Here is a 9,691-nt window from a genome sequence, read left to right as displayed (position 1 = left end):
CTTTGTAGATGTGTCTAAAGCTTCGAATTTGGTTTTTGATCAAATCGAATGTATCATTCGCGATAAGCTTGTTTTGATGAGGAATGTTCAACAAACAGATGAAAACATAAGGATCCAAAGACTTTGGAGGGTCAATAACATGGACTCTTAATTTGATGTTTAGCTGGTTGTTTTTGTACCCCTAGCATATCTAGTTGGTCTAAGTTTTTGTTTTGTTATGTGGCTAGCCTGTAACCATTTGTTTGGTTTTCGTTTCTGTCCTTATTGTAAATCTTGGGTATGCCTATTATATTTTTTGTATCATTTTCTTTTAATACATAAGTCAGCTTACCAAAAAAAAAATCTATTTTTCATTAATTTTGACTTTTAAATAAAAGGAATGCACATGTAAGATTTCAATTAGTTTCAATTTAAAAATAATAATTTAATAAAAATCCAAAGAAAAACTAAAAAGAATTATTTTTTATTTATGTACAATTAGGAAAGTTTGCTTCTTTTTTTTATTATTTGTTTATTCACATGGGAAGAGGTTACCACCATAAAAAAAGAAAGATTAAAAACATTTTGCTTAATTTTTTATTTCTTCATGCTCAATTTAATTTTTTAGTTTACCATCCAACTTTTTATTTTAATCTCGGAAGCTAAAGAAAAACCTTAGCAATGAAGTACATTTTATGTGAAATTTCAAAGAGCTTGAACAAATAAATCTAGGCTTCATAAAAATTTAAATTGTAAATAAATCTTATAAAAATAAACATTCATTATCATTTAGTGTGTTTCATCTATAATTTGATGACAACTCCTTTTAAATTTAAGAAATTATTGTAGAAACATCATTATGCCTAAAATATCCTTGTTTATACCAAAATAAACTTTATTTACCTCAAGTTTTTTTTAAATGTTTTATCTATTTTGTTTACTCTAATATTATTATTTAGTGTTAATTGATAAAGATCTATGTTCTGGAAAAAAAAAAATCTATTAGGATGATACTCTAGTGATTTGTTTGGAAAAAATAAATAATCTACTAATTTTAACATAGTTTCATTAAACTATTGATGACTATTAATTTTTCAAAACATTCATGGTTTGTTTTTTAACCAAAGAACTCATTGATTTTACCTAAAAACAAAGATTTTTTATTGTCTAAAATATGATATTATGCCAAGTTACCATAGCACTAACTGCTCCATAATCTTCAATGAATAAAAATCTTTTATATTTATTCTTTATTTAAATATTATTATTGATGATGTTTTAAAAATCAAGATGCTTAGAAATATAATTTTTAGGTGATTAGATAATGAGTTTAATCATTTGTTCTTGCTATTTGATGTATTCTTCATATCTAAGAAATGTGATAGCTTGATCAAAGAAGTTAAATACACATAGAACAGTCACTTTAAGGAGGATTTATGAACTCTCATATGCTTAAGTTGCTATCTTCATTTTGAGTGATCATAATAAATATGAAAAAAATCTCAAGAACTAGATTGTTTGTTCTTGTTTAGGCATACACTAAGTGATGTAAATCTTGTGATCGCGTGGTTGCGCAACCCACAATCAAGATTGAGATCTGATCCTGGAAAGCCAAAATAGGTCTAATAGGTGTGTGACACAATGAAAACTTGTCCCAAGACACCAATACTAATGGAATGAGTAGAATGCCACCACGAAGCCAGTTAATCTTTGATAAGTCAGATTTAGTTCGTTCAAGAACTGAAAAATGTAAGAATCACTCTCACATGTTAAAACTAAAAAAAATTTAGAAGTAATATTTATCAATGGAGTTAGAGAGAGGTTCAGAGTTAGAGAGAGGTTAGAGAGGAAAGATACAAAGGGGCGGTGCTCCGACAGCCATATCTCCGACGACCACCGTTGGATCAAGCCAAGATTTGGTTTATGTTGTGCACTGAACTATTGTCTATATTCTGACCGGAGGGATCTTCTAAAGCTGCCGCGGTTTAAGAAATCTGGACAATTGAAATTTTCTGGAAAACCCCCTAGTGCTGTCAGAGTCGCCGGCCGATTTTGCCTTGTTATACCGTTGGATCCAGACTATTTTTTGGTATGTTGTGAACATCTATATTGCCTACATTCTGTCCAGAGGGATCGTCCATATTGGATTCCTCCTGCGGAAGCTAGCCATTTGAATATTTCTGGAAAAATCCTTCTCGGAACAGTCAGAGCCGCCGGCATATTTCTCCTTCTTCCACCGTTGGATCAAGCTTATTTCTGGATATGTGATGCATATGGTTATGATACACACTCTGAACGGTGGAGATTAGAAATGAAGCCTCCAGCAACGTTTTCTACATGTTCAACAGAAGGTCGTCATTCTTAGGTCAGTTTCGGTATAATTAAGATCTGCGGAGATCCAACCGTTAAACTGTGCTGATTTTTTAATATGTTATACATAACATGTGTATGATACCTTTGAACCGTTGGGATTTTTAACCGAACGGATCGTTGTTCCAATCATAGTGCTGGTTGCTTATTAGTGCTTCTTGGACTGAGTTTTTGTCCTTAGAACGTTCTATCTAGTATTTGTATGCTGCCAAATTGTCTTTGTGTTCTGATGTCGAATTTGTTCCAATGGTTAGCTCTGACATTGAACAACACAATGGAGTTAAATCCGGACATACTTTACAATTAGAGCTCCAAGATATGCTAAATAGTCATGACATGAATCCTGTGTTGGGTTCTAAAGTTGATGAGTTGAAGGTTGGGTCTAAGCAACAAGAACAACTACACCTTAGCCCCAAATTGAATTTTTTAAATGCTTTAAAGGGCTCTGATGTTGATGACAATAAGGGTAGGATGTCCCTTGATATGAATCCAGTCCGTAATACAATTGCTTATGCAACCATGAACCCTGTTAGTCATGAGGTGAATGTTGATATTGGAGCTATGGGAGGTGATACAGGTAAGGAAGATGATGATAAGGAGTCGACGTCACTGATCCCAACAAGTCCGCAAAGTCCGATTTCTTCTGACGGGGAAACTTTTATTAATCGGTTAGCTAGCAAGGCTAGAGACTCTCTAGAAAAAAAGAAAACGGGTTCTCCAGGCTTTTCAAAGAAGAGTAAGAAATCTGGCTCCTCGAGGGGGGGCAAGTCAAGGTAATCCGTGTGTTGATGTTTGGTACTCCTCTCTATTTCCCTATGATTATTGGATGTTGGAATGTTAGAGGTTTGAATGATCCCATAAAGCATTCAGAACTGCGTCAGCTCATCCATCAAGAGAGGATGGTTTTTTTTGGTTTGGTTGAAACTCGGGTTAGAGACAGGAATAAAGATAATGTTTCACAACTTCTTCTGCGTAATTGGTCATTCTTGTATAATTATGATTTCTCTTGTCGTGGTCGTATTTGGGTTTGTTGGAATACTGATTTGGTGAAGGTGGATGTTCTGGGAATGCCAGACCAGGCTATCCATGTTTCTGTCATGATATTAGCTACCAATATCTGTTTTAATACTTCAATCATTTACGGAGACAATAATGCATCTGTACGTGAGGCTTTATGGTCTGATATTGTGAGTCGTAGTGATGGATGGGAGTCAACCCCATGGATTCTTATGGGCGACTTTAATGCTATCCGCAACCAGTCAGAGAGGTTAGGAGGGTAGACTACGTGGGCTGGTCATATGGACAGATTGGAAACATGTATACGTGAAGCGAAAGTGGATGATCTTCGGTATTCAGGTGTGCATTATACTTGGACGAACCAATGTCCTGAGAATATGATTATGCGGAAACTAGATAGAGTGCTTGTGAATGAGAAGTGGAATATGCGCTTCCCATTGTCGGAAGCGAGATTCTTGCCTGCTGGTATGTCAGATCATTCTCCCATGGTGGTAAAAGTCACTGGCAATGTTCAGAACATAAAGAAACCATTCAGATTCTTCGATATGTGGATGGATCATGACGAGTTCATGCCCTTGGTGAAGAAAGTATGGGATCAGCATTCGGGAGGTTGTCCAATGTATCAACTGTGTTGCAAACTAAGGAAGCTAAAGCAGGAACTTAAACATTTCAGTAAGACTCACTTCTCCAATATTTCCGATAGAGTCAAAGATGCAAAAGATCACATGGATAGGGCTCAACAAGCTCTGCATACAGCGCCTGAGGATCCAACATTGCATATGCGAGAAAGATGATGTTTAGCTGGTTGTTTTTGTACCCCTAGCATATCTAGTTGGTCCAAGTTTTTGTTTTGTTGTGGCTAGCCTGTAGCCATTTGTTGGTTTTTGTTTCTATCCTCATTGTAAATCTTGGGTATGACCATTATATTCTTTGTATCATTTTCTTTTAATACATAAGTCAGCTTACCAAAAAAAAAAGAATACTAATTTAGACTTGAATTATAAATCTGATTTTTATATGGACCAGAACTGATTGAAAACAAACAAATATAAAAATAATGAAAATGATTCTAATAACAACTAAATATCCTGCTTCAGAATGACTTCTATATGGACAGTTCCCTAGGTATGAAAGCTTCCAGAAAGCCACCAACTTTGCAGGTGTCATGCCACCTCTTACTTTATTAAGTATTTCTTGTGAAATACGCAATAATGTCAGTTAGCCAAGGAAGGAAATAAGTCTACTGGCCTACAGAAGATAGCTCAGCTAGAAACCCATTATTTAATGGATAATAGCATGCCAGCTGAACCTTTCCCACTAATATTCATTAAACAACAACATTCAACATGGTACAACTACTATAGTTTATTGTAAGGTTATTCAAGCTACATTTCATAATGTTTCAGAAATGAATCATGTATTGGGTTCTAACTTTGATGGGTTGAAGGTAGGGCCCCAAAACCTAGAACAACAAAACCTCAGTCCCAAATTGAATTTTTTTAATTCTTTGAAAGGTTATGCTGTTAATGACAATAAGGGTAACAAGACCCTTGGTATGAATACAATCCATAACCTGCAAGTTCCCCCCTTTACAGCCGATGGTCGTGTGACAATAGCTCCTCCACTTAATGTGTTTGAAGATGGATGTGAACTTTGGAAATCCACCTTAGTCGGACATTTTTTGGGTCAAAATTTATCGTATCCCGTTGTTAATTCTATTGCCAAAAAGAATATGGGGCTCCTATGGTCTATCATAAGTTTTATCGTCAGAGAATGGTTTCTTTCTCTTCAATTTTGATTTTGTTGATCATGCTACCAATGTTTTGGATAGAGCTCCATGGCACATGACAAACAGACCTTTAGTACTTAAACGCTGGCAACCAAACATGTAATTTTTGAAAGATGATTTGGCCAAAGTTCTGATATGGGTGACGTTTTATAATGTTCCTCTTGAGTATTGGATTATTAATGGGCTGAGTTGTGTATCCAGTGCTATTGGTGTTCCCCTTCATGCTGATCTTACTACATTGCTGCGTAAAAAGCTTAGCTACGTGAGAGCTTGTGTTGAGATAGATGCTTCGCAGATGCTGGTTAATGAATACGACCTACGCTGTCCAAATGGGTTATTCATAACAATTTCAGCTGATTATGAATGGATACCTTTCAAGTGCAGTAATTGCAATGTATTTGGATATACAACAATGATAGTCTAATATTAAAGTTGATAATCTTCATAAGACAATGGCGTTGTTAGCTTTAAATTCATGGATACCAAACACAATCAGTTTCAATAACAGATAGTTGTTAAAAGGAATAAGGGGCTCTACGATTGGTGAGAATGGTTGTTCAACATCTAATATGCGTAATTCTGATTGTGATGAGGATGGTTGTTCGACATTTGGTATAAGTGATTCTGATTGTAATGAGGATGGTCATTCGGCATCTGGTGTGCTTAATTCAGGATGTTATGAAGATGGAAATCCTACTTCTCCTCTTGTTCTGAAGAGTTTACGAGGAGATATAATGCAAAAGGAGGGGGCTACATGTAATCTCTTAGAACAAAGGTTTGTCGACTCCAATACAGCTACGTGTGCAATCATGAACCACGTTCCTTCGATCATTAGTAATGAGGTGAATGTTGATATTGAAGTTAGGGGAGGTGATACGGGTGGGGAATGTACTAATCTCGACATGTCCTCAAACTCCAAATTCCACCAGAGAAGAAAATGTTAATCAACTAGCTAGTAAGGCTAGAGACTCTCTAGAGAAAAAGAAGAAGGGTTCAGTAGGCTCTTCAAAAAAGAAAGAAATCAGGCTCCTCGCGGGAGGGGGGGCACAATTCAAGGTAATTTTTGTGTTGTAATTTTGTCTTCCTCTTTATTTTCCAATGATTATTAGATGTTTAGAGGTTCGAACGATCCTATAAAGCATTCAGAATTGCATCATCTCATCCAGCAGGAGAGGGTGACTCGTTTTGGTTTGGTTGAAACTCGGGTTAGAGACAAGAATAAAGAAAATGTTTCTCAACTGCTTTTTCATAACTGGTATTTCTTGTATAATTATGATTTCTCTTGTCGCAGTCGTATTTAGGTTTGTTGGAATGCTAATGTGGTGAAGGTTCCATTTTAGGCATGTCAGACCAGGCTATTCATGTTTCTGTCACTATATTAGGTACCAATATTTGCTTTAATGCTTCAATAATTTACGTTGATAATAGTCTTATATAGTGAGTCAGAGTGATGGATGGGATTCCACCCTATGGCTTCTTATGGGCGACATTAATGCTATTTAAAACTAGCCAAACAGGCTAGGGGGATCTACTTCGTGGGCTGGTAATATAGACATATTCAAAACTTGTATTCAAGAAGTTCAAGTGGATGGTCTTTGGTATTCAGGTATGCACTATACTCGAACGAACCAATGTTCTGAGAATCTGATTATGTAGAAACTAGATAGAGTGCTTGTGAATGACAAGTAGAATTTGAGCTTCCCATTGTCGGAAGCTAGACTTTTGTCTTCTAGTGTATCAGACCATTCTCCCATGGTGGTAAAAGTTGTTGGTGATGATTAAAACATCAAGAAACCATTCAGATTCTTCAATATGTGATGGATCATGATGAGTTCATACTCTGGTAAAGAAAGTTTGGGATTAGAATTTGGGGGGATGTCCAGTGTATCGGTTGTGTTGCAAACTCAGAAAGCTAAATCAAGTATTGAAACTTTTCAATAAGGATCATTTCTCCAACATTTCTAATAGAGTTAAAGATGTAAAAGACGAAATGTATCAGGCTCAACATGCTCTGCATACAGTGCGTGGAAATCTAACTTTGTGCATGCGTGAAAAGGTTGTTCTACGTAGTTAACACTACTATCGTTAGGGTCGAAGAGAGTTTTTTCAAGCAAAAGGCTTAGCTTGGGGTACCAGAATACTAAGGTACTTTCATAAATCAGTAAATGGAAGACATAACAAAAATAAGATTCTTTGAGTTACAAAAGAGGACGGGGAAGTTGTTGAAGGGCACGAGGCTGCCTGCAAATCAGAAGTAATTGCGTACTTCTAGAGTGTGTTAGGAGTGAAACAAACGGTTAGGATTGTGAATGAGGAAGTGATAGAATCGACTATTAAATTGAAACTGACTTCTACGTAGAAGCATTTACTAGTGCAAGATGTAACAAGGGAGGAGATTAAAGATGTTATATTTAGTCTGAAAAACAACAAAGCCTCTAGTCCGGATGGTTTCAACACAGATTTCTTCAAACGAATGTGGCACATGGTTGGAGAAGATGTAATCAACGTTGTTAACTCTTTCTTTCAGGCTCGTAGAATGCTTTAGAAAATGAATGCAACAACCATTTCCTTTATTCCTAAAGTTGCTAATCCCTACAAGATTGACAGATTTTCATCTTATATCTTGTTGCAATACAGTTTACAAATGCATCACTAAGATTCTAGTCGATATAATTAAAGTTGTTTTGCCATTCTTAGTAGGCCCGTATCAAGCTGCTTTTGTATCACGATGGGGAATCAACGACAACATTCTTTTGTCTTAGGAATTAATGATAGGTTATCATAAAAATAAAGGGCCTGCTCGTTGTGCTATAAAAGTAGATCTGATGAAAGCTTATACCTCGGTTCAATAGGATTTCGTTGATATTGCTTTTGTGAAGATATCAATCAACAGGATCATGACACATGTCATAAGATTATAGGATAAAGTGGTTAACATTCTGTTAGACAATTAAAGCAGTTAATATTGTTAGGTAGTTAGAAATAGTTAGTGAAAGCTGTTAAATATTGAAGAAAGCCACTACTTTACGTCTGTAGAATAGTAATAAATACAGCTTCAATAATGTACTATGGCATTAAGAAAATATAGTGATTAAATTCATCTTCTTTGTCATCTATTCTGCTTTCTCTACATTCTTCATTTCTCTTCTTAAAACTCTCTTATCAATTCTGCCATCTTCACATGGTATCAAAGCTATAGTTCCTAATCCTCTGCTTCCGCACATCTTACACTGACTTCATTTCTTCTCTTATCTCATCAAAGAACAAATCTTTCCAGCTGCTTCTCTGCTTCTGCATTCCAAAAACATAAAAAATGATGACGACTTCTCAACTCCAAATCATCCAATCTCCTATAACTTCCTTACTTTCTACAGTTGCTACTGCTGTGATAATTAAGCTTGATGATACCAATTATCTCACATGGCACTTTCAGATGCAAATCCTTCTTGAAAGTCATTGTATTTTTGGTTTTGTTGATGGTTCAAGGCAGTGTCCTAGCCGATTCAATGCAGACTCTGATCTTGAGGCAATTGAAACTGATGATTATCAAGTGTGGAAAATGCATGATCGAGCATTAATGCAGTTGCTCATTGCCACTCTTTCCTCTACTGCAATTTCATATGTTATTGGATGTGTTAGTGCCAATGATATATGGTTTCAGCTGAAGGATTGATTATCTACGGTCACTAAAGCATGCATTTTCCAAATGAAAAGTGAGCTTCAGAATATTAAGAAGTGATCAGAACCAATTTTTCACTATCTGCAAAAAATTAAAGATGTAAGAGATCATCTTTCTGCACCAGGAGTCTTCTTTGAGGATGATGACATTGTGATCCTAGCTCTCAATGGCCTGCCTTCAGATTACAACACCTTTAGATGCATGATTAGAGGCAGAGATAATACATTATCTCTTAAAGACTTTCGATCTCAGTTACTTGCTAAAGAAGCCACTCTTGAGCACACACAGTCTACATCTCCCTTTGCTTCTACAATGTTGGTGCAAAATCAAACATTTCAAGGCAAGGCTCTCCTTCTCATTCTCATTTTCAAACTCAGGGAAACTCTTCAAACTTGAAGAACTTCCCCTCATCTCACCTCTCTTTTGGATTTAGTGGAGTTTTCAATGGTCATAATGGAGGCTTTCACAGTTCCACAGGTGGTGTCAATAACCACTCTAACAATAGAGGATCTTACTTTAAAGGACGTGATGCGAACCTCGTGATCACATGGTCACGCAACCCACAATCAAGATTGAGATCCTAAATGCTTGGGGTTCCTTACCACTGCTGCATGGGGTTCCTTACCACATGGTGGCTTTGCTTTTCATTCATTGACAACAACCTCCTAAATGCTTTCTTGCTTGTGGTTCCTTTCAACGCAGGATTCTTCAAAAGAATGTGGCACATAGTGGGGGGAAGATGTAATCAACACTGTTAGCTCTTTCTTCCAGACTCGTAGAATGCTTAAAGAAATGAAGGCTTATGACTCGGTTCGGTGGGATTTCGTTGATGCTACGTTAATAAAAATGGGATTCCC

The sequence above is a fragment of the Populus alba genome, chromosome 19, assembly GCF_005239225.2.
Source record: "Populus alba chromosome 19, ASM523922v2, whole genome shotgun sequence".
Classification (NCBI taxonomy): Eukaryota; Viridiplantae; Streptophyta; class Magnoliopsida; order Malpighiales; family Salicaceae; genus Populus; species Populus alba.
Note: the sequence above shows the minus strand (reverse complement) of the source record.